General features: G+C 44.7%; 2 protein-coding genes across 6 annotated transcripts in view; one reads left to right on the forward strand and one right to left on the reverse strand.

Moving 5' to 3' along the window:
* Positions 1 to 15,507, reverse strand: part of SERPINI1 (serpin family I member 1) — a 97,490-nt gene extending 81,983 nt beyond the window's left edge. The window contains exon 1 of the mRNA XM_028731479.2: positions 15,352 to 15,507. The gene's annotated coding sequence lies outside the window, so the exon portion shown is untranslated. The remainder of the gene's footprint in view (positions 1 to 15,351) is intronic.
* A 236-nt stretch (positions 15,508 to 15,743) lies between these two features.
* The window catches only part of PDCD10 (programmed cell death 10), a 28,261-nt gene continuing 20,736 nt past the window's right edge, over positions 15,744 to 23,268 (forward strand). The window contains exon 1 of one of the 5 annotated variants that reach the window (XM_028731475.2): positions 15,744 to 15,850. The gene's annotated coding sequence lies outside the window, so the exon portion shown is untranslated. The other 4 variants (XM_077929793.1, XM_028731478.2, XM_028731476.2 and 1 more) reach the window with 4 other exon arrangements.

The following is a 23,268-nucleotide window of genomic DNA, read 5'->3' on the forward strand; positions in this document are numbered from 1 at the left end:
AAAGATTATGCAGGAATTCACTCGCTTCCTTCCACTAACTGATGCAGTGGAATAGCCTGCAAATCCAGAGCACTTGTTTATAACAGTGAGAGTGTGTAGCTTTATGTTCCAAACCTTCCCAATGCAGATGGAAAAGGAGCTTTCAGACACTCAGCAAAATTAGGATGGCAATGAGTTTTCACTGGAGGCCACCATATCCTAAAAATCTAGACCCAAACTTGGGTCTCCAGTTGTTTTGGGACTACAGTTCCCATCATCCCTGACCACTGCTCCTACTAACTACAGGAAAATGGGAGTTGTAGTCCAAAAAGAGCTAGAGACCCAAGTTTGGGAAGCCCTCGATGACTTTCTGGGAACCGACCTAAGTGACTCTTCACATGGGAAACCAGAAATGAAGTCCCATTTGCAGAGAGTTCCTTTCCAACGCTCTTCCAGTATGGCCTCGCTGCTTCTTCAATACGCAGCAGCAGAGAAGAACAAGGAAGTTGCAGTGAAATGGGAAGGAATCCTAGAGCAAACATTCTCTAGGTCAGTCTTCCCCAACCTTGGGCACCCCCATATCTTGTTGGACATGCACCTCCATCATCCCCAGCCAGGATGGCCAGTGGTCAGCGATGACGGCATCTGAAGTCCCACAACAACATCTGGGGATCTAAGCTTGAGGAAGGTTCCTCTAGTTCAGGGGTGGGGGAAACTTGTTCAGCCAGAGGGAGACATATGCAAGTGGCAGGTAGGGCTGGAGTCAAAAAGTGGGTGGAGTAAGGGGTGTGGCTCACATCTGCATAATAAGCAACATTGCAAAGTAAAAAAAAATTACACGCATAAATCTACCTCTGCAGTTTCATCCAAGTCAACAAGAATGATCACAATTCAATGGTATTTTTCAGCCCTTCAAATGCATCTGAGCATGCAGATCAAGGTCAGGGAAGTGTGTGTGTGTGTGTGTGTGTGTGTGTGTGAGAGAGAGAGAGAGAGAGAGAGAGAGAGAGAGAGAGACCTGAGGAGGTGGCACGGCTTGGGGGCTAAGCAGAGATGCTTGAAGGCTGGACCTACCCATTCTCTAGGAAAAAAAGGTTCAATCACATAATAAATAAACAAATTAATTAAATTATTATTATTATTATTATTATTATTATTATTATTATTATATTTATTTATTTATACCCTGCCCATCTGGCTGTGTTTCCCTAGCCACTCTGGGCAGCTCCCAGTCAAGTGTTAAAAACAGTACAGCATTAAATATTAAAAACTTCCCTGAACAAGGCTGCCTTAAGATGTCTTTTAAAGATAGGATAGCTGCTTATTTCCTTCACATCTGAAGGGAGGGTGTTCCACAGGGTGGGGTGGGTGCCACTACCGAGAAGGCCTGGACAGAGGTCTGGTTCCCTGTAACCTCACTTCTTGCAATGAGGGAACCGCCAGAAGGCCCTCAGAGCTGGACCTGAGTGTCTGGGCAGAACGATGGGGGTGGAGACGCTCCTTCAGGTATACAGGATCGAGGCCGTTTAGGGCTTTAAAGGTCAGCACCAACACTTTGAATTGTGCTTGGAAATGTCCTGGGTGTGTGGGAGTGGGAGTACATGGGTGTGGGAGTGAATTCAAAGCAGCCGTGATTCCAACTGATAATTCATATGGGCAGGAATTGGTTCCACTCAGACACCTGCCAGCCATTAAGGACCCTGTGGTGAACTGTGAATGAATTGTGTCTTTGAATTATGGACTAAACAAACAACCACCACCTCTCAGAATGCATGATTCATAAATATGCCTGCAGCGTTCATACCAGTCTTGAGGGGAAAAACATCCAAGAGGAATGATCTACAAAGAGATTTCGGTCACGCGTGCCTAGTCGCTCCCATCAAACTACTTGTGAATGCAACATGAGATCAAGGACATTAAGGCTCTGCAACCTCAGTGGGCAGAAAGCTGCGCTCATGAAACAGAACAGAGAGCTGGGAGGCTTTTTATCATGCCTAAGTACCCTTCCCTTGATGCACCAGCAGAGATCTATTTCAGGGCGGCAGAAGCAGACATCAGAAGTCTTGCCTTCTGCCAGAGGGACGATGCAGAGTTTATCTCATCATAATGTAGTATTTGTTTGCTTCCTTTATATACCAGCCTTTTTCTAAAGGAGGAGTGGAGGACCTTTTTTCAGCCAGAGGGCCAGGTTCCCTTCCGAGGGCCGCACACCATTGGTGGGTGGAGCCAGAGGGGAAAAGTGGACAGGGCATTAAATTTACAGTGGAACCTCGGGTTGCGAATGTGATCCGTGCAGGAGGCATGTTCACAACCCGCAGCTTTCGCAACCTGCAGCACCATATCTGCATGATGCGCTTCGGCCCTTCTGCGCAAAGCACAATTTAGTGCTTCTGTGCATGTGCCGAAACCTGGAAGTAACCTGTTCTGGTACTTCTGGGTTTGGCGCGTCCGTAACCCAAAAACGCGCAACCCACAGCGATCGCAACCCGAGGTATGACTGTACATTTGTACCATAACCTAATTTCTACACACATTCCTTTCTATCCTTCGTCCAGGCAAGCAAGGGGCATTATCAGAGTTCAAGGCCACATTCCTGCAAGAAAAGGGGTGTGTCGCAGGGTCAGTGCGGTCTGTAGAGTCCTGGCTTGTGCATGATGTGCAGTTTCACTCTAATGCCCACTGCATTGACGTATCTGGAAACCAATATGTTTTTATGGCAGGACAGGGGCGCCGCCATGCTCTTGGAAATGTTCAGGATTGGGGTTTCATGCAGCTGAGGCAGAACGGAAAGTTCTCCTATAAAACCCGAGCAGTGTAGAAATATTGATTAAAGCAGCGCTGGAATGAGACAGCCACAGGTATACAAGTTGTATAGTGTATCTTATTACTCAGATTTATTGCCGAGTTTATGTTCTATATTTCATCAGTTACCTGAGGAGAATTTAAGGATTAAAATCTGGCATCTCGCAAATCTAAAGAGGAAGCAGTTCCATTACACATTTTCACACTAGGAAGGAAAATGTTAAGATTAATGTACTCCTCTAGTGACTGCAAAGCCAACCTACTTACGGCGTTTCATGTTATTAAATCTAACTGAAATTATCTTTCGGACACTTCCCTTCCAAAACCTAGAATCGAGTTTCCATAGTTCCTCCAAGACAGTTGACGAACAAGGACTATGGAAGAGATACAAGTCTGCTTTAGAGTTTGAGGTGTTACAGGCGTGTCCAATGCTCTGTAAGTGGAACTTTGCTTGTGCCCCAAAAATCAGCTCTGAAGACTCCCTCAACCCTCCAGACGTAATTTTGAAGGTTTATGGGGGGCTGTAGGGGAGAGAAGGTGGAGGTTCCATTCCACAAGTGGAAGTATTTTGCGTTAGTGGAACAGGAACCTTGACAATTACCCAACACACTTGTCTTGAGTCAGAATTAGGGGTGACTGACTTCAAACCCCACCCAACCATACGGGAGTTTGGTTCAGATGCAATTGGAAACCACTGTTTAGATTGTGAACAGGTTGTGGCAGACCCTGGGCTCACATGCTGCCCTGCTCTTCCAACTTTATGCCCACAAGGAAGATTTTTAAACTTTCCTATTTCGATTTTAAGTTAGCTAACAGTAGTACGCTGTGATATCCAAACTTGGGGGACTGCAGTGTGCTAAAAATAGGGATAGCAAGAACAAATCATGATCCGAAACCCTTGTTTGTTCCCCTGGTTTATCCTTAGTAGCTGTGGTTAAAGCAAACCACAGTTGTGAGCCTGTTCATCACAGTAAACTGTAGTTTGAAGATCAGCTACTTCTTCTGGGCACGGAAAAGAAGGGGAGGTAGCATACAAGCCAAACGTTCCCCTCAGCTCCCTTATGCAAAACAGTTTCCCTTTTATGTTTGAACTAAGCCCCATTCATTGGTATGACCCTTTGGAGGTGTGCAATATACCAACAGGTTAACAATATAAGGCCCTTGTTATGAAAAAGAAGAGTGAATTTGGTAATCTCTGTCCATTTGTTAGCTAGGAGAATCAATTCATTTCTGCTACATGTATAGCTTTGATTTATTAAAATTAGTTGAATCATCAGAGCAAGCAGAACAGAATCTGCCATCCTTGTTTCGTTCAAACTAACGGAAAGTAACAAACAAAGCTATTAAGAGGAGGAGGACATTACGGCTGCCAATACACTCATCAAATCACGCAAATCAATTTGCTCTTTAAAATCCTGATTCTAGGCTTTCCTGAACTTATGAAACATTAAGCCTCACTCCAAAAAGAACATCTGCCTTATCTTTTACACAGCATGCACAACTGGGCATTGCCAAATACTCTCATTAGTAAGGAGGAGCATTAAAAAAACAAGACGACTTTTGGCAGGGCTGAGGGAGAGATACACACACCCACACATCTATTTCCTTTGTGTGAAAAAAAAATACCATAATGACTTGGTACAAGGTGGCCTTCCTGTGCAACTGCAATTGTTGTTGTTGTTTAGTTGTTTAGTTGTGTCTGACTCTTCGTGACCCCATAGACCAGAGCACGCCAGGCACCTCTGTCTTCTGGTGAAACTCATGTTAGTAGCTTCGAGAACATTGTCCAACCATCTTGTCCTCTGTCGTCCCCTTCTCCTTGTGCCCTCCATCTTTCCCAACATCAGGGTCTTTTCCAGGGAGTCTTCTCTTCTCATGAGGTGGCCAAAGTATTGGAGCCTCAGCTTCACGATCTGTCCTTCCAGTGAGCACTCAGGGCTTATTTCCTTCAGAATGGATAGGTTTGATCTTCTTGCAGTCCATGTGACTCTCAAGAGTCTCCTCCAGCACCATAATTCAAAAGCATCAATTCTTCGGTGATCAGCCTCAATACTCAACATCAATTCACAACAATTTTGAAATTACTATTAATGCATGTGGTTGCTATTATATGCCTAAGGGACACCCACAATGCAAAAATCCCTGCCCACCAATTACACTCCTCAGATGCAGTGTTTCAGATGGAGTTTCCCAGAAACTCTCCTAAGCTTCAGCATTTTTTTGAAATTTCATCTCGATTAAGTATTACAGTACTTTGATTTGAAGATTCTGGGCAGGGATCTACAGGTTACTAGGCTGTGTTTATGCTTCAACACACCCTGGGCATTATCCTTCCTTATATAAGAGAGCTGTGATTTCTTTGAATTTATGTCAAGCAGAACTAGAGAGTGCTCCAAGTTGTGTTTAAAAACAAAGCAAATACTGGTCTGTTGGGGGTTCGAAAGCATCTAACTAATAACAAGTGCTGTGCCAAAATCCCTCCTCCAGTTTATCAAAAGTTTTATTCATCTCCTTTCAACAAGCCTAAATGGAGATTGTTATCCCAGTTGGTGTCTGTATTACATTTGAAATTGATTTTATATATGCAATTGTTGTTTCTTGTTTTACATATAATTGTAAAAAAAGTTTTTATATATGCAGTTGTTTTAACTGATTTTATATAGGTTTTTATTGAGTAGTAAATTGATTCAAGATGACTCACAGGAAGCAATTCATAAATGAGCTAAATAAATAAATAAATGATTGTTTTTGAAAGGGGCACTCAAAAATTCTTTAGCATTTTGGTCAGTGTGGGTTCTGACCATGTATTATTGTAAGGCGACCAAGGATGGTGTGTGTGTGTCCCCCAGCAAACATTTGCCCAGACACTGCAGCCTCCCTGGCTGCATACACCACCTGACCTGAAAAAGCCCTGTGGGTTGAGTTACCTTTTGATGTCTTCCCCTGGGCCTTGACTGAAGTACAGGCACCCAGGAAGGCTGACTACAGCATACAGATCAGTGAGATAAGTACAGTGGTACCTCGGGTTAAGTACTTAATTCGTTCCGGAGGTCCATTCTTAACCTGAAACTGTTCTTAACCTGAAGCACCACTTTAGCTAATGGGGCCTCCTGCTGCCGCTGCGCCGCCGGAGCCCGATTTCTGTTCTCATCCTGAAGCAAAGTTCTTAACCTGAGGTAATATTTCGGGGTTAGCGGAGTTTGTAACCTGAGGTGTATGTAACCTGAAGTGTATGTAACCCGAGGTACCACTGTAGTAGAATGAAAACAAGGATGCCCACAAACACCGGTTGGTGACCTCAGAAGTAAGGAAAGCATGACACAAACCTGCACTCGACACATGAGAATGTCCTTTATATTCTCAAATACAATTTATATTATAGTTTCAAATACAATTTATTTCCTCATTAACTGATGGCGAATAGTTTTTTTGGGGGGCAGCGGGATTTTTGGAGCAGCACTACTAGTAACAGTCTAGACTACCTGGGAGACAATTAATGCTTTTTAAAATAAAATAAAATAGTGCTTTCCTTATTTGCATGCCCTTTCCTCACAATTACTTAACACTTTTATGATGGTGTTTGGTTTGCACTCGGCGGAGAGCATTTGTTTGCACCCTGCTGGTTAGAGGGGACAGGATCTTGCTTGTACCACACTGAGGAACCGGGAGAAAGAATAAACACGCCTATGGGAGGAATTGCTACGCTGCACTTAAGCCTTGAGGCAAGCCAAGTTATTTTCTCTTTCCTTTGCCTGTTAAGAGAGGAAGAGAAGAATAATTGAATTTTGTCTTACAGTGTATGCCACCAGGCTTAATAATTCTGCCACTTCCCTCTGGGAAAGATAATCAACACTTTGCTTGGGAACATTGGCTGATTATACACATTGATTGTGCAACCCTATTCCCAGAAATATGCCTGAATTCAACACATGCGCTTCCAAGCAGATGTGAATGGGACCGCACCCACCTCTGTCCTTTTGCTCTACAGTGGTAGGCACCAGGACATAATATTTTTGATCCTTACTGCCCAATGCATCTGTCTGACCTGTAGCAGCTCACACTATGCACATAGGTACTAGCTTTCTATACCATGTGGGATACAAGGTCTTTCCCAGGCTACTACGCATAGTTAAAGGAAATAATAATGCAAATGGACCCGATTCACACAAAAGAAGACAGTTTCTTCACACTGTTATAAAAGAATTGGAAGAGCCACAAAAAGATTCCATTGAACACATGGATTGATAATATGGACAGATTAGCTACATACGAATACGGACGCGGGTGGCGCTGTGGGTAAAAGCCTCAGCGCCTAGGGCTTGCCAATCGAAAGGTTGGCGGTTCGAATCCCCGCGGCAGGGTGCGCTCCCGTTGTTCGGTCCCAGCGCCTGCCAACCTAGCAGTTCGAAAGCACTCCCGGGTGCAAGTAGATAAATAGGGACCGCTTACTAGCGGGAAGGTAAACGGCGTTTCCGTGTGCGGCTCTGGCTCGCCAGAGCAGTGATGTCACGCTGGCCACGTGACCCGGAAGTGTCTCCGGACAGCGCTGGCCCCCGGCCTCTTGAGTGAGATGGGCGCACAACCCTAGAGTCTGTCAAGACTGGCCCGTACGGGCAGGGGTACCTTTACCTTTTACCTTTAGCTACATACGAACGAATTGCATGTCAACGCAAAATAAGAATGGATAAATATGAAGAAATCTGGAACGAATATTTAAGTGATAAGGCGGATAGTGGTGGGAAGTAGGGGGAGGAGAGAGAGGTGGGAAAATATTGTTAAAAAAGATGTAGTCGTAGGTATATCAGTGTATCCAAATCTGAACTGTCACATTGTGTTATTATTGCTATTATGGTTTTTGTTGTATGTGTCTTTTGATGTTTGTATCGAAATATGATTAAACAAATTTTTAAAAATAAATAAAAGCCAACAGGCAATGGACAGAGCAAGCTAGATGAAAGAGGCGAGGAGTGGGGTCTGGGTCACACGACATGGTAAACTAAAATATGCGCCCAGAGACGAGCATGAAGCTGCTCTGTGGCCCATTGGTTGTTGTTGTTTCTTTAAGGTTGAATTCACACATGAGTTTATTCTCTTAGCCCGACACTTCCCATTAATTTTTGTGCTTTCACACAAAGTATAGGCCATTTCTGGAAGTCTAGTGAAACATACAGAGAATTTGGAGCTCAAATTTCAGTTAGAAACTGGGATAGAAAAGCTAGGAGCCAAATGGCTTCTGGGACCTGGGTTGTGGGCACCAGAACAGAATGTCTAGTCGCCACGAGGGGGGCGGGGTGTCAGAAACCACTTTTTCTTTATTATTTTGATAAGCATTAATTAATACGCAATTCACATAAGTGACACATCGCTAATATCACATTTTTAGCAGAAATTGTTGTTACATGTTTAATTTGGTGTTTACAATAAAAATATAGATACCATACTTCAGTTTTCAAAACTACTCTTTATTGTTAAACACAGGGGTCAGCAAACTTTTTCAGCAGGGGGCCGGTCCACTGTCCCTCTGACCTGTGGGGGGCCGGACTATATTTTGAATATAAAAATAAAAATGAACGGATTCCTATGCCCCACAAATAACCCAGAGATGGATTTTAAATAAAAGGACACATTCTACTCATGTAAAAACACCAGGCAGGCCCCACAAATGACCCAGAGATGCATTTTAAATAAAAGGACATATTCTACTCATGTAAAAATATACTGATTCCCGGACCGTCCGCGGGCCGGATTGAGAAGGCATTTGGGCCGGATCTGGCCCCCGGGCCTTAGTTTGCCTACCCATGCCTTAACGTAATGTCTATCCTTAACATATACTTTGAATCTTCAAAGTACATCCATTTCAGTAATTCTTGCGTGTCAGCCAGGTGCAAAAAAATGGCACCCAGACTTTTGGAGGTGCTCACAAATGGAGAATCTTTAGTTGCAAAAACGCGCCTGGTGCCCTGCTAATTTCGAACCCTGAGCTCACTTCCATGCCAACAGCTGTCAGAAAAAAATCTGTTTGCAATCCCATTAGCCTCCAAAATTGCAGGAATAAAGTGATAGAATATAGCATGTGTTTCCGTGTTATTTGATTCCTGAACAAATCTGTTTGCAGCCCCCATAACCAGGAAAATAGCTGGAGTAAAGTGCGAAAATCTGGGGCAGTACACAGGTTTTTTCCTGCCGTTTTAATGGGGGAATTGTGGGGGAACAGAAGCACAAACGTGTGGAAAGGGTTGGGGAACAGAGATGTCAGCCAATAATGTTTGTTGCGTCATAACACGATCACTGGTGTGAATTACTTTTAGTGCAGCACATCAGTCAAAAAGCCGCCGTTCCATAAAACAACAGGTAATGCTGTGTGATAGGAACATTAGTAAACAGGATAGAAGCAATAGTATAATAATCGGGGAAACTAATCAATATTCTCTACATCTGAAAACACCCTGACTGGTGTGCTGAGCTAAGGTTCGACTTAGCGCATTGTCTGAATCCGAGCTTGCAGTTAAGCTCCCCCCTTGATATCACGAGCTGGAGCCAATAAGCCATGCAAGTCAATGAGACACACTTCCTGAGAAAACATACTTAGGATTGTGATGCTCAATTGATATTTTGAGCTTTAGGATAAACTTTAAAAGGCATGAATAAAGGGGCTGGGATCCAAAAGGCCACATGGGGAACATCTGAAGGCAGAACGAAGCTTGCAAGCACTCCTCTCCTACTTCTGACTGCAGACTTCCACTCCAGACAACAAGCCCTGCTCAAAAACTCGGGGGACCTTTAGAAAAGCTTCCGATACAACACAAGAAGCTGCAGTAGACGGGAGGGAGGAGGTTCTGGTGTGTGTTTGTGTGTTCAGTGTGCCTTAGGGACTCCTTGGATCTCCTGTAAATAGGAATGAAAGATAAAAGGAACATAATATCCTGCCTCAGTGGGACACCTATGTGTTACTGCAAAGAGAGAGGGTTGGATCCAGACTTGGCAGGAGAACAAGTCACTTCTGCAAGGTACCTCGGGTTAAGAACTTAACCTGAAACTGTTCTTAACCTGAAGCACCACTTTAGCTAATGGGGGCCTCCTGCTGCTGCCGTGCGATTTCTGTTCTGTTCTGAAGCAAAGTTCTTAACCCGAGGTACTATTTCTGGGTTAGCAGAGTCTGTAACCTGAAGTGTCTGTAACCTGATGCGTCTGTAACCTGAGGTACCACGGTACTAGGTGGTAAAACGGTAAAGGGACCCCTGACCATTAGGTCCAGTAGTGGCCGACTCTGGGGTTGTGGCGCTCATCTCTCTTTACTGGCCGAGGGAGCCGGCATGCAGCTTCCTGGTCATGTGGCCAGCATGACTAAGCCGCATCTGCCGAACAAGAGCAGCGCACGGAAACATCGTTTACCTTCCCGCCAGAGTGGTACCTATTTATCTACTTGCACGTTCTTGTGCTTTCAAACTGCTAGGTTGGCAGGAGCAGGGATCAAGCAACAGGAGCTCACCCTGTCGCTGGGATTCGAACCGCCAACCTTCTGATCGGCAAATCCTAGGCTCAGTGGTTTAACCCACAGCGCCACCCGCGTCCCTCGTACTAGGTGGTAGAGAGAAGCAATTTTTACCCATTTCTGAAGGTTGCATTGCGCACTGTCATTCTGCTTGTGCAACAGACTTCTGCCTGAGCAAGGAAATGTATCTCTCCTCTACTCTGCAGCCTTCTGTGCTCCAGAGAGTTGGGGGGGACGACCACCACCCAGAGCAGATTTTGGGGTTGTGCAAGGAGAAGAGGGAGATGCTCCATTGTTCAAGCCAAACTCCATGCACACAGCACTGGATTCAGTCCCGTACCTCCTAAGAATCTGCTCTGCATGGTTAAGCGACCCTCCAGAATGGTGTGGGAAACGAATGTGGGAATTGCGAAAGGGATAATGGTTAAAAACCACCTCCACTCCTTGCTCCAGTGGCTTTTGCACCCTTCCATGGATGGCAGGGGAAGTCTAAATCCAACACAGTAGGTGTGCAGTATGGAAACCTACAGAAACAGAGGTTTATTGTAGAACTTCGATGTTCAGCTGATCAATATGAAAACTGATGATGACCTGCCTTATGGGCAGGACTGGGGTTTTTTAAAATTCAAATATTTACAAAAATGGTAGCTGGGGCTGCCATCATTCCCTGATGTAGTAAAGTTAAAACAGTGCTTTCTACAAATCATGGGTGCATCACCTATAAGTTTGGTTTTCTGCCTTCAGGACTATGCCTTTTGTTCATGTGTAAGTGTGTGCAGTTTTAATCAATAATTTAGTCATCAAAATTCACAATTAATCAAACTCACATAACTAACCCACTAAGAGTTCTTTAATCAGGTAGCAATTTATAAAAGCTCATGTCATAATAAAAACCTACTTCATGCTATCTTCAAAGCTACAGCAGTTTGTCATGCAGGAGATGGAGAAGGCTTATTCTCCAATGCTTGTAGAGCAAGTCTAGAACTAATAAGAATTTCGGCTGCATTCACACAGAAGTTTATTCCATTTCCTCTGATGGTTCCCTAACTTGTTCATTTCTGCATTATGTTTGAGCGTTCACATGATGTAAACTGCACTTCAGGGAAACTAAGGACACATGTATATGCAGGGCTGATTGCGCTGGTATTTGATTCTAAGGGGGGAAAACAGCTGGCAGTCCCCTTAAACCAGAACAAGAGATAGAACTGTGGGTGGTACATAAGAATGCAGTTCTTTCCTGTGATTTTCACGGGGGAACAGAAGCACCCATTACTGACAGAAAGTGCCTACCGATGTTTAGTTGCCAAACGAAATTTAGCTGCAGCATGGCAATATATTGGGTCCAAAAGCTGCATCTGCATAACCCAACAGGTTATACTGCAGTGTGAAAGGACATTAGAAAATGGAACCGAAATGCTAGCACTACAACCAGGAAAATGAATGCAATATTCCCCATGTCCAAACACACCCTGTGTCTAAATGGCCTAACAGGAAGACGAGTCAGACATTGGAACAGACCACTTTGGGAGGTCATGGGCTTTGCTATGTGGAGGTGCAGAGGCTGTAGGGCCATCCATCAGGGATTTTGTTGTTGCTGGACTACAGCTCCTATCATCCTTGACCACTGGCTATGCTAGCTGGGGATGTTGTCCAACAACAGCCAGAGGCGCGAGGTTATGAAAGGCGGGACTTAGGTGACCTCCCATTATTCTGAGATCACAGGCATGAATTGGACAGAGAAGTAGCTACATTCAGAGCTACCCTGATTGAGCAGAAAGATGAACTCCTTATTGTTGCTCTTATGGAACCTCAAGTTGGCCAATGCAAAGGCACTGGACAGCAACCTAAGAAAAGATCTGCTGGCAGAAGACTCATCTAAGTTCAGCATCATGTTCTCCCAGTGACCAACCAGATGTCCATGGGAAAACTGCAAGCAAGACCGAAAGCAGTAGCTCTAGATGTGTCACCAGTACTGAGTTCACCTGTCTTCCGTATGCCTACTACAGCTCATTTGTGCATGATTTGGGGGGGGGGGGGAGGATAAACCAAAGGCAACAGCCAGAAACTTGTGGGAATGTAAGATATGGGCCCCCAAAAGCTGGAGTGGGGAACATGAATACAAAGCATAATCTAAGCACCAAAATATGAGCTATGGCTTAATCCTCAAAACCTTGTGCCAGTGCACATACATACTCAGGACCAGGCATATAGACCGCTGCACCCATTGCTATGTTCAAAGGGAGTATTTGCAAATCCTGAAGACTGTTAAATATTAGCAACTATCACTGTGGCGTACAACACTGAAAATACAGTAAATACGATATAGCAAAAACAAGTTTCCAGAAGCTATCTGATATTGCCTGCTGGTCAACTCGTCTTTCTGGGAAAGCCTGTATAATTAGGTGAATTTTTGGCATCTGACAAGGTGTATACAATGTCAGAGTGAATATAAAGGGCAGTGCATTCTAGAGGAGTACAGCAAAACAAATGGGCCGGTCCAAGTGCTGCAATTCATCAGTTACTCCAAAGTAATTTCACAGACGGCAACAATTACATTTGTTAATGATGTACAGAGCTTTACTCTCCACTGCATGAAAGGTTTCAGATTATAAATTGGCTGCATCCTAAGGGAATAAGTTCTGCCGAACTGATCTGAGCTTATTTACTATGTGGAAGGGCTGTAGCTCAGTGGTACATCTGTTCCACAAGCTGAAGGTAATAGGTTCAATCACTGGCATCACCAGGTAGGTGTCTGAAGCCTTTGAGTGCTACTTCCAGTGTAGAAATACTGGACTAGATGGACCAGTGGTTTGGGATAAGGACATCGCCTGAAGTAAACACATTTAGGATTACACCTCTAAAAAAAACACCAAAAGACAGAAACTTCCAAAACAAAATCCTAGGCAATATTTTATTTTCACCTAGGCGCTACTGACATTGGTTTCCTATTATTATTTTGGCTTAAATCCAGTTTGGAAGCGTAAATTGTCAAGCTTAAGAAAATGTCAACATCTGCTCCTCTCAACACTTGAAATCTTCTCATAATCTCATGGACTGTTCCGAAAAACACAACGCTGGGAAACTTGAAATGTCTGCATTTCTCTGTCATAGGATTACTTCACCTTTAGCCTACAAGTAGCATCACAGAACACAATGCTGAGAAGCGCTCTGTGATTAACTATGGGAAGAAAGGGGGAAATGTGAAGACTAGAACGCTAAGGAGATTTTTCTTCTTCTTAAGAGGGTGTAACATTCAGATGCATTTCATAACGTTCTTGCTTCTTACTCTTTGTCAAATGGGGAAAAGTGATGAATGATGACACACTATGCTGCTGTCCAATATAGCTGAAGTATAGCTCACTTGCACTGTACAGAGGCAGTAGTTTCAAAGGCAGCAGTTTCAAAGGTAACACAGATTTTCTGCAGAGTAGTTCTCCATTATCACCACTGGTTGACAGGGTCAATGATCTGATGCAACTAGTATGAAAGATTCCCGATTCTCTTTCCCCTGGCTTAATTTTAAACACCAACTTTTGGTTCTGCAATTTCACATGAAATGTGAAACTTCCAAAGTTCTAATCAAAGAACTCTCGTATTTGCAAGTGGCATGCATTAGCAACCATCTAGAGACATGCAGATTATATAATTGGAAGCATAATATAAAGCAGATTCACTGATTAATAGGAATAAATCTCTGCACACTTATCCAGAAGTATGTCCCAATGAATTCAGAAGGGCCTTCTTCTGAGTAAACATTTCCAGAATTAGGCTGCAGATCCAAGTTTCTCAGCACACAACCAGATCTCTACACAGAAGTAAACCCATCTGTGTTGAATGGGGCATACTCCTAAGACAGCGTACAGAGAATTATAACCTTAAGTGTACTGGAGACCCAAATGTAGATGGCTTGTTAAAACTGCATAATTCACCCCTTCTACATCACTACATCACCTCCTTTCCTATTGTTGGTAAGATTGTTTAATACACAGTTTGAGAACTCACTTTCATTTTCTTCTTTTAACAGCAGCTAAATCTACTAAACAATGATGCACTTGAAGTCAATGGCGAAACTGCCACCGATTTCAGTTTCTATCAACAGACATGAAAATATACAATGCCCATAGGCTGGGGATACTTTTACTTGACTGATATTCAATATACTGTACACAAAGATTCAATATAAAACGTCCAACATGTTTCAAAAACAGTTCATTAAGAGAAACCCTGATGCTTTGCAGCAGAAGGCACCGTAGGAGGAGATAGGTATGAAATTAACACAGATAGCATCTCGAACAAATATCAAGAGCGCCTAATCTAAGGTGATACATATTAAGAGGCAGCAATAATAGCGCCTCTGTCACACACAGAGAGACGCACCCACGAACACTAAAATGCTACTTCTCAGCGTTACATTTTAAAGTTCTGCACATCTCCTACAGTAAATGGCAGCATTGTCTGAATGACTCCCAGCAAAGAGCACATGTGAATCGCCGCTTACGGAGAATGGCAATGGGTGAAAACGAGTAAAAGGAGCATTTTCTCTAATGACTCAGAGAAATCGGGCATTGGCCAAAATCCCGATGAGGAAAAGAAAGAGAAAGAAAAGATCGCAGGGCTTAGTTTGGCTTTTGTTTCTGAGGAAACGCGTCTCGTTTGCATAATATGCGGGCACAAGAATATATATACACCCTTCTTAGGCACCAGAGGGAAGAAAACAGCCGCGGCTCTTTATCAGTGCCTCGGAGGGATTCGCCAAGCCGCGTCTACGAAACCGAGGCGGCATTTCCTAAGAGATCGAAAGTGGCTTAAGTTGTTTGGCTGAAACATCTGGCATTCGCGATAAAAGAAAAAGGAGCAGCGTGCCGTTCTTTTGAGCAGCAAGGGGACCTTTTTTTAAAAAAAATCTTTTTGAGAACACCGCCAAACGCAACCCCTTGCGCCGTTCTTTCAAAAGCGCTGAAAATAACTATCCTATTTAAGAAAGAGAGATAAGCCCAGCTCTGCTTCTTCCACCCCGCACAAGCGGCGCTGGCTGCAGCAGGGTTGCTGCTGCTGCTGCTGTCGGCGCGCTCGCCTACCTGAGAGCCGGTCTGGCGATGCGGGCGACGCAGCTGTTGCAGGTGTGGCTGCACCCCTGGCTCGCTCCGCAGCAGCAGCAGCAGCTCCTTTCACCGGAGCAGCGAACGCAGCAGCAGCAGCAAGCGAGCGCGAGCACCGCCTCCGGGGTTGTTTCTCTCTAGTCTCTCAGCGCCTGGAATAGTTTCCCTTTTCCCCGCCCCGTTGTTTCCCATACATGGTCAACGCCACGCCTCCTTCCCCAGTCCCGCACCCTGATTGGCTCGCTCCCCCACCCTCCTCCTGGCCCCTCTCATGCCTCCCTTTTCCCCTCCTCCGTCGCCTGGCTTCGTCCCTCCCGCAATGCTTCTCGGGAGCTGTAGTCTTTCCGAGAAGCGGACTACAGGTCCCATGGGCCCGCGCGGTCGCCGGCTAGTTCCGGACAACGCCTGGTTGTGTGGTAACGGCGGCGGCGGCGGCTGGCGAGAGGAGGAGGAGTGGAGGGCGCTTCCTTTCCGGCTGGTACTTCCGGGAGCAGCGACGGCGGAGCCCGCTCGGGAGCCCTAAAAGGCTTCGAGGGGCGGGTGGGGCAGGGAGGGGAGGTAAGGAGCTTTAACTGCTGCGACTCCGGCGGCCTTTACCGCCGTTGTCGTCGTCGTTTACCTCAGCCATTCCTATTACCCTTATCATTAGCGCCGGCAATGTCCGCAGGGGTCACTGGTAGGTTTGCGCGGGGCCTAGCCGCGCCGCAGAGGTTACGCCGCCCCGGAGGCGTAAGAGGCCTTGGAGAATCCCGTGGCCGGGCTAGAGCCGGCGAGGGGCCTAGTCGCCTCCGTCAGGCGCAGCTCGGAGGAGCCCCAAGCAGGAGAGGTCCCCCCACCCAGCCAGCCTTCTCCCCGGAGGGGCAGGGCCTCTCCCCGACCCGCCCCGAGGTCTCCCAAGCGGAAGAGAGTTGCCGGGAGAGGCCAGGCCGGTGTGTCTCCCTGGGAGGCGAGGGACGGGGCGGGGGGCGCAGGTGCCAGCGCTGCGAAGCGGGGAGGTATGGCGTGTCCCGTTGGGGAGGATTTGGGGCTAGGATGGCTTTCGTGCTGGGGGGGGGGCAAATACACCTCAAGGGTAGGCGGGGAAGGTCGGAGGGAGAGAGGGAAGTGGGGTGGGGGGAAGAACCGGGAAGAGGAAGCAGTCTCCATGGGGAAGAGACCTTAGGCCTTTTGAAGTAAGGGAGGATGTGTGTTTGCAGATAGATACAGTAAATATAATTTTCCCCCTTGACGAAAAAGAAAAGAGACTGTCTCCCTTCAGGTTGCAGGTGGTAATGTGGTGGGCCATGTTTTTATTATTACTATTATTAATGCTTTCTGGCATGGGGAGGAAAGCTGGCATATCGTGGGAAAGGTTGGGTGCTCATTTCCTACATGTGCTCAGTTTTCTGCATGCAAGGAGTAGCTTTCATAGATAGGCGCTCGGTCAAGAGTTTTGTATTATTATACAGCCCGTAGCAGGAAGTAGCCCAGGTATGTTTTTGGTGCTTTCATCTGTTTCAGTAGACCGGTACTTCACTGGAGTGGTGTTGCTGTTGTGTGTCCACACATGAAGAGGGCTCTTGGGCCATTGGATGCAGGGGATTCCAACAGAATTCTGGATTAGGTGGGACCTTTGCTCTGCTATAGCCAGGGCAGTTGTGGCATTCTCTTGCATGGATAACAGAGGGTGGAGTTGGATTCTTGAGTGGGGTGGCAATAGAATAGGTATAGGCAGAGGGAGTACTTTGGGGGGGGGGGAATCCTTGGCATATTAGGATAACTTGCATAGAGTAATTTCCATTGAAAATGTTCCATCTTTATTGCTAAGATTTGGGATAACCTAGAGAATGATCTACCTTTGCATGTTTATTTTGCTTATATTTAGTAAACAAAGCTGAAGACTTTGAAATAGTCAAGTTTACCTAATACTGCACATGTAGTTATCCACTCACTCTCCTTCCTTGGAGGTTTTTAAACAAAGGTTGGATGTATGATGTCATGTATGATCCAGTTGAGATTCCTAAATTGCAGGGGATTAGACTAGATGACCCTTGGGGTCACTTCCAACTCTACTATTCTATGATTCGTTGTCACAAAGGAATTTATGAAATGAACAAAAAAGTTGCGGAAAATAAAACTCAGAAAATGTTTCCACTGCACGTCATTGGGCATAGCTTAGTTATTTTGTTTATTAGGTTATACTATGTTGTCATGTGGCTTGGAAGTACTGTGAGGGTTGCTAGGATGAAGGCAAGAAGAGTGAGTACAGTAGCTAAAGAGTTTGCTTTGGAGTCATTGAACTGAGCATGCAGGTTGCTGTCAAAGACAAATTGTTATTGATAGGTCCTCTGCCTTTTGAACCAAGGCTCCCATTTTTTAGCTGGAGAAGGCAAGAGGGGTATACGTGTCTCCATCTTGATGTGACCAGGCTGAGCAGCTTTGGAATCCTGAGACTTGGAGAATTTTAGAGACCATTTTTCTAACATGGCCAGGGAACAGGGCTGTTTGGTGACAAATGCCAGGCAGTAAATACTGAACAGTGGTACCTCTGGTTACGAACTCAATTCATTCCGGAGGTCCATTCTTAAGCTGAAACCATTATTATCCTGAGGCACGCTTTCGCTAATGGGGCCTCCTGCTTTGTGCGCACCTCTGGCACGCAATTTCCGTTTGCATCCTGGGGCAAAGTTCGCAACCAGGAGCAGCTACTTCCGGGTTAGCCGAGCTCGTAACCTGAAGCATTCGTACCCAGAGGTACCACTGTATACTGAAATTGTGAGACAGGCAGTCTTGAAGTCTAGAGGTAGGATTCTTAAAAAGAGGTGCTGATCTTTAGTGTATTGCTTCATGGTAAAGAGAGATTAATCTAATGACAGTAGCTAGTGTGTAGTAATGGTGCTCATTCCATTTGAAGCCTTTATTGGCTTAACACTCATTTATGTGAAACACTTGTGTTTATACAGTTGATAGTGGCAGTTCCTGGATCTTTTGAGTTGCCTGGATTCTTTTATGGGCTGTTTATCTCATAATGCATCTGAAAAACAGAAAATGAAACTGATCCATATCATATGGATTTGAATGTTCTTTCAGTTTTTGTAAGTTAATGAAGACTACAGAAATAGCCAGGTACAAAGCTGTTTAGCATCTGACGTACCTTCTTTTTGAGGGTTTTTTTTTTTTAAAGTAACATTAGCAAAATGTTGCTTTTCCCATTAGAACATTACTTATCAGTGTTCAAATTTAGCCAGGCGCCAGACACATTTTGCACCTGGCAATTGACCACTTGTGACCAAGTGAAGATGCCTAGGTGCCAGGATGGTGCCTGACATGTCCTACATCTGGAAGTACATGTCTGGGGATCATTGGATCTGGAATGTTCACACATGCTACTAACACATCCTGTAGAATTCTTTCAGTTATATTGTATCTGCACAGTCGGAATGAATTTCTGGAATAAAAATGCTTTTTCAATGGAGCCTAAGCAGGAGCAGTCACCATTCAGAAAAAGAGTTTGGAATGGGGCAATATATGTGGACTGTCCCTGGATCAAGTGACTTTTCTTCTCTAAGTTCTCAAAACTTTCAACCTAGCTCAAAGTTGTCATCTGAATTAGCCAGATATTTAACCGAGAATCAATGACAATCAGTACTTCATTTGAAAAATAATACTTTAGAGGTGTCTTGCTCAAAAATGGCAACCAGACATTCCATTTTGGCGACTGAAACCCGAGTTTAAGGAGCCATTTGGCTCCTAGCTTATGTATCTGAGTTTCTAACACTGCTACTGTTGCTAGTCATCTTTAGGGTCACAGATGAATTGTAATCCCACACCATTCAGAATGTCCATGTAATTATACTTTTTGAGGTTTAGGTAGTCTTCCTGGTAGTATTCATTATTTTTTATAATTAAACTTTAAAGATACACAAAATAGGTGCAGATATGGTGGAGGAGCAGAAGTAATGAAATGTATTACTTTTTACTGATAGTTTCAAGAAGTGGCTTGTGATCCTTATGCTGCCACATTATACGCAGGATGCTCTGTTTTAAAAGCTGCACTAGTTGGTGAAAGAATGGCATTTCCCCAAGTGCCAGAATAATATTGTCTCTGCTCTGGAAAGTTCAGTGCCCAATAATACAAACACAATTTTGTTTGTAAATGTTCATATAGTTGGGAAAATTTATATTGCAATGTGACAGTGAGCAATCTTATGTACAAGAAACTGATGGAAAGCAAGCCAGTATGAGTTAAGCCAGCAGAAAGTTACACCAAATCCAAACCCTGGTCATCAGTGGGGCTGACGCAGCTCTGTCTAAGCTTGGCGGAGGGAGAGAATGATCCTTTAAATTAGAGTTCTGTGTTGGGTTCCCAGGTTATGTGACTGAGCTTATGATCCAGCCTAAATCCATTCTCCCCTGCTCCAGTCCCGCCATTGGAATGCCCCCTTTTGAGGACTTATACTGGCCTTGGCTCAGATAGCTTTGGTTCAGATAGGAAGAACAAATTACACCTGCGCATATTTGGCTGAGCTGGGATTGGGGACTTACCGTATTTTTCGCCCTATAGGACGCACTTTTCCCCCTCCAAAAATGAAGGGGAAATCTGGGTGCGTCCTATGGGGCGAATGCAGGCTTTCGCTGAAGCTTGGAGAGCGAGAGGGGTCGGTGCACACCGACCCCTCTCGCTCTCCAGGCTTCAGGAACACATCCGCAGCCTAGGCAGCCCTGCGGGAGTTCCCCGCAGGGCTCCCCACGCTGCGGATAGCAGCCTGCTGCCCGGCGCGAGGGGCGCCCTGAAGCAGAGCGCCCCACGTGCCGGACAGACATCGGCCAGCCCCACAGGCTCGGGGGACAGCAAGGAGGCGCAGCGCCACCATCCCGCTGTTCCCCGACCTGGTTTTGGGGGGGAAATAAAGGGAATTTTTTTCCCTTTATTTCCCCCCCAAAAAACTAGGTGCGTCCTATGGGACGAAAAATATGGTAACACTAGCTGAAACAGATCCATTGCATCCTAAGCTGCCTGTCCCCTGTGAAAATTTTTTAATAAAGAAAAAAACATTGAAGAAAGGTGCCTGGATTCTTCATAACAAATGAAGAAGAGCTCTGTGTTTGTGCACCAGGAAACTTGTCATTTGGAACTGCCCTTAATGAAAACCCTAGACCTATTTATTAGTTTTTTAATTGGGACGCGGGTGGCGCTGTGGGTAAAAGCCTCAGCGCCTAGGGCTTGCCGATCGAAAGGTCGGCGGTTCGAATCCCCGCGGCGGGGTGCGCTCCCGTTGCTCAGTCCCAGCGCCTGCCAGCCTAGCAGTTCAAAAGCACCCCCGGGTGCAAGTAGATAAATAGGGACCGCTTACTGGCGGGAAGGTAAACGGCGTTTCCGTGTGCTGCGCTGGCTCGCCAGATGCAGCTTTGTCACGCTGGCCACGTGACCCGGAAGTGTCTCCGGACAGCGCTGGCCCTCGGCCTCTTGAGTGAGATGGGCGCACAACCCTAGAGTCTGTCAAGACTGGCCCGTACGGGCAGGGGTACCTTTACCTTTACCTTTAATCTAATAATATTTATATAGAATTTTTAAATAATGGGTAAGCAAATAAGTGATGTACTTGCAGAAGCAAAAATTGGTTAGAAAAGCTATTTTCCTTCAAAATGTATTGTTGCTTGTTTCTAAACCATGGCAGCTTACTAGTACTTTGAGAGAGAAAAGTGTTAGCCTTTAAATAAACATGCTTATTTCAGACCATCAGACACTTAAACAGTTTACTGTTTTTGTATCACTGCTGAAATGTTCTTAAACTTTGACAGACTCCAAGGGTAGGAAGTTGTAGAATTAAGTGACAGTAATGATAATGTTGTTCTCCATGTAAACTTCTTGTTTTTGCCACAGACTGTAGCACATCATTAGCAGATAGGGTTCTGCAGCAGTTAGGCAGCCATCTTCCATGGTGAGTCTAGCACTGTAAAGGTCAACACGGACATCCTGGATTGTGCTTAAAAATCAAATATGGAGGGCCATTCTGTTAAATTCATAATGTTTGGCCAGCACTTCTCTCCCAAAAAACACTACATAGTTTTATAGATAAGCACAGAAGAATGGGTGAAGGTTACTTACTGATTTCTAAATGGTGCTGAAAACATTTCTGCCACCACCTCCTAAGCAACTGTTGTTGGCATCCGTCTGTCTTGGGCAATGGACTGCTACTTCAGGGCTTAAACCAGGCAGCTGGAAAATCGCAGCTCCTGCTGTGGCTACAGAGACAGATAACTCGTATGTGCTGCCTCCCGCATTGTTTTTGCTGCATTAGCAGCACCCAGTGACCTCCCCAGGGTGCAGGCCTGGGCAATGTGGTTGGAGGTCCTGGGCTGCCCAGATTATTATTATTTATTAAATTTATATTTCGCCCTGCATCCGGAGGGCAATTCAAAGGATTAAATCACAATATAAAAACAGAATACATAATCAAAATAAAAACAAACAAGCCCCCCCCAACCCCACATTTTTAAAAGGGCATTGGATGACAATCAACCAAATGCCTGGTTAAAGATGAACATTTTCACCTGGTGCTTCACTGATGTGGTCCAAAGGAAAGCAGAGCAAAACATTTGGCACCAGCTTGGCTGCAGGAGTTGCCAGAAGGAAAGAGTACAGGACTCCTCCCAACCATCTTAGGGACTCCACTCCAGATTTGTATAGGGTTTACTCCTTAGCCTTTTCTTCTCTCAAAGGTGTCCTGAAAGGCAGCGAGTACAGGTTTTTCCTCACGCATGAGTATAGCCGCAAGTCAGCAGAGCTTTAGGATCAGAGTTTTTCTTCTTCCAGATAAGCTACCTTCCCAGGTTGACGGGCCCCATTTCCCCCTTAAGCAGCTGTAATTAGCTACTATTAGAAGTGGTAAACTGCCTTGTGATCTGATTTGGTTTGGCAGTACCTGCCCTGGATTTGGTAAGTCATTAGTCATCATGATAAGATAAAATAATAAGAGTTAATTTTTTTAAAAAAGCAGGTAATTCCATAAAGAGCTTAAAGAAAGGTGTTAGTAACTGTGGGACTGAAATTTCAAGACTTAGAGAACAGACTCTCTTCTGGAATGAAAATCTTCTCATAGACTTTATTAAGAGCAGGTAGTTCTTAATAGCAGTTTCCCCTGTGGCATATCAAGGTAAACTAGGTCAAAATAATTATGTAGAGAAATGCTGAATATTATGGTACTCATGACTATGTATGCACTGAAGAAGTTGCCATATATTGAACACTTGTACAAGTAAGAGTATAAACAGAGCATTGTATGCAAATCATAAAAGTTAGATTATTTTTGGACAATTGTATGTGAATTTCCATTTAGGATAATTGTTAGTTTCCTTTAAGAGTCCTGTTTCTGTCCTCTCCAAGCACTGCTGTATCTCCCCAACAGATAGAACAAACCAGCAGGGAAGTATTTCATTCTTCATCTAATTTAATTATATTCCCCTTCAAAATTTGGGATCTGATAAAATCCTACACACCTAGATTTTTGATGCTGGTACTTGAGAACTGAAAATTTAGCTCTGTTCAAGACTCACACTGGCTCATAATTTTGTCTGGTGCTCTCAGTATGAAATGGTTTCAGCTCTGAAAGCATACCTGAAATTTGAGTTCAATACAGAAGTAAGACAATTAATTTGGGCTCTCATATGCTTATGTGTTGCTAATGTTTCTGTTTGGTCCTGGAGAAATTCCAGAGTCTTCCAATGCCAAGGTGCCTAAATATTGGCTGATGGTGATGCCCAGTACCTGAATTTGTTATTATTACTACCTCTGTGCACTACTGGCTGTCAGGTATTTGCAGTGCATTACAGCAGTGTGTTAACTGCTTTTACCATTGGGGTGAAAAAACACAGGTTTGTTATATGTTGGTGCACATCTATGTAATTGCACTTTGT

Source organism: Podarcis muralis, chromosome 6 (genome assembly GCF_964188315.1).
Source record: "Podarcis muralis chromosome 6, rPodMur119.hap1.1, whole genome shotgun sequence".
NCBI classification, from domain to species: domain Eukaryota; kingdom Metazoa; phylum Chordata; class Lepidosauria; order Squamata; family Lacertidae; genus Podarcis; species Podarcis muralis.